The sequence below is a fragment of the Genypterus blacodes genome, unplaced genomic scaffold (assembly GCF_046128005.1).
Source record: "Genypterus blacodes isolate CSIRO-AG114 ecotype Tasmania unplaced genomic scaffold, CSIRO-AGI_Gbla_v1 ptg000351l_1, whole genome shotgun sequence".
Classification (NCBI taxonomy): domain Eukaryota; kingdom Metazoa; phylum Chordata; class Actinopteri; order Ophidiiformes; family Ophidiidae; genus Genypterus; species Genypterus blacodes.
In genome coordinates this window covers 1-2,500 of record NW_027467135.1, presented here as the reverse complement: position 1 = coordinate 2,500, position 2,500 = coordinate 1, and the positions used below count along the sequence as shown (strand labels likewise).

Here is a 2,500-nt window from a genome sequence, read left to right as displayed (position 1 = left end):
AAGCCCTTACTTTGGCTGATGCTCAGCGACGCGTCTCAGATGCTTTGACTGCGTTTTGCTTTGAGATCACACTAATGAAGTGAATGGATGGACGGCTGAATGATGGAGGCTCACTTTTCTATTTCAATGATTCATTTTTTGTACTACTAAGATTTATTTTCATATGTATAATGTAATGTTTCTGTTATCAAATAAAAGATCTGAAACAATCACAGTCTGGAGCCTCAGGACTCATTTCTACTTTATGATTGATTTAATGTCTGAGGATCAGTTTAATATTTCAGGTTTCCATTGTCACATCACTGCAAAAACAGAAGAAGAGTGAAGACGCCACACACACTTCCATAACAGGACTTTTAATTAAATCAAAACTCTTTTGAAAGTCACGAGTAACTCTTGGGTCTTGGCACTGGGGTCAAGTCCCAAACTAAGAGAGGAGGAGGAGCCAAGAGGCACTTTGAGCTTTAGTCCTAAACAATAATGGATACTTTGGTCATTAATATTGACTACTTTCTGGATCAATGATATAATGTAAAGAAAACACAAATAAGAGTGAAGGTCACACACACACACACACACACATCATGTAGGAGGGAAACCTCACGTCTCTGCTGGACGCTTTCATATATTGAGTGGTTGATTGATCTATTTATTGATCTATCTAGCGCAAGACAAATTCCCCCAGGTCAGAGGTCAACGACCTTTATTATCACACAAGACATTTTGACCTTTTTAGACAAAAACAAATCAGTCAGAGGGAACGAAGGAAACGGCCTCCAAATGAGCCGGTCACTCTAAATGAGCTGTCAATCAAGTGTTTCACCACTGTCACCACATGTCACTCCAGACTTATTTGGTTCTTTAACTCTGCATTTCCATCACAATGACATCATGTTTACATTTAGAGTGTAGAGGTTCTGTTCTGTTCTGCTCTGCTCTGTTCTGTTCTGTTCTGTTCTGTTCTGTTCTGTTCTGTTCTGTTCTGTTCTGCTCAGTAACATTCACATCCTCCTCTGCAGACTGATGATGTCTCAGTCTGTCTCTGGTCTCTGGTCCCAGGTCTCTGGTCTCTTGTCTCAGGTCTCAGGTCTCAGGTCTCTGGTCTCTGGTCTCAGGTCTCTGGTCTCTGGTCTCTGGTCTCTGGTCTCTGGTCTCTGGTCTCTGGTCTCTGGTCCCAGGTCTCTGGTCTCTTGTCTCAGGTCTCAGGTCTCAGGTCTCTGGTCTCTGGTCTCAGGTCTCTGGTCTCTGGTCTCTGGTCTCTGGTCTCTGGTCTCTGGTCTCTGGTCCCAGGTCTCTGGTTTCTTGTCTCAGGTCTCAGGTCTCAGGTCTCAGGTCTCAGATCTCTGGTCTCTGGTCTCAGGTCTCTGGTCTCTGGTCTCTGGTCTCTGGTCTCTGGTCTCTGGTCTCTGGTCCCAGGTCTCTGGTTTCTTGTCTCAGGTCTCAGGCCTCAGGTCTCTTGTCTCTTGTCTCAGGTCTCAGGCCTCAGGTCTCTTGTCTCTTGTCTCAGGTCTCATGTCTCATGTCTCACTCTGCAGTTAGAGTCAGATCTTTCATTCTCCCCTCTATCTGTGTCTGTTTTGGTCTGGGGCCTTGGGGGCCTGACAGCATGGGTGTGGTCCACGTGGGCCTGAGCCTGGACTCTGCTTGGACCCTGTCAGGCCTCTGGCTGAGGCCCTTCAGCTGCACGGAGCAGGACTGAGCTGCTTTCTGTCTGATTTGGATGTGAACATCAGATTGTAGATGTTTAGCAGCTCCTGTGTCAGATTAGATCAAAGCGTGTAAACGTGACGTGACCCTGATATCTCTGACCCTCCGTCTGTCTGACCCACAGCTGAATGTCAAAGCTGTAATCCCCTGCAGAAACAGACAAGGTTAGGTCTGAGGCGTTTGAGTGAAAGGCCTGGGGAATGTGGCTCCAACACAAAAAGATGTGATCCACCCGAGCCTGATCCGTCTGCAGACCCTGACTGTAAACAAGCCTGCAGACTGGTTAAAGCCCCGGGTAGCTTCAGGGTCACTGCAGCACGAGGGTGTGTGTGTGTGTGTGTGTGTGTGTGTGTGTGTGTGTGTGATAAGGTCTGATAGCCTCTAATGAGACATCAGATCTTTCAGTCCTTCACCTGTTGTGAGGTTTGGATCTATTTATCGTCTCCACCTTTGTTATCTCATCACATGCTGAAGAATTTGGCTCAGCTAAATAAATGTCTGCCATTTTGCATCATAAAGGGCCTTAAATCATCTGTGTGATGCTGTCTGTCAGTGGGGGAATGCAGAGCAGGGTTGTTCCATCTGCTTGATCTTGTTGTCTCAGATCAGGGGAACATTACTGATCTGCACCAGCAGCAATATAGAGAATATAAACACAAAGCCACTCAGGATCGCTTCATTGTTTCTGTTTGATAGATTTGAGCAAACCTTTTTATTAAACTTGTAGAATAAGTGACCCAGAGAAGAAACTTCAACTTTGACTAACTAGTATTCATTTAAATAACAAACCAAT

At 45.6% G+C, this 2,500-nt stretch overlaps 1 protein-coding gene across 1 annotated transcript in view; it reads left to right on the top strand.

Moving 5' to 3' along the window:
* Positions 1 to 186, top strand: part of linc.pou2af1 (lnc RNA pou2af1) — a 2,568-nt gene extending 2,382 nt beyond the window's left edge. Inside the window, exon 4 of the mRNA XM_076138213.1 lies at positions 1 to 186. This exon is cut by the window's left edge and continues 399 nt beyond it. The gene's annotated coding sequence lies outside the window, so the exon portion shown is untranslated.
* Positions 187 to 2,500: the final 2,314 nt, after the last annotated feature.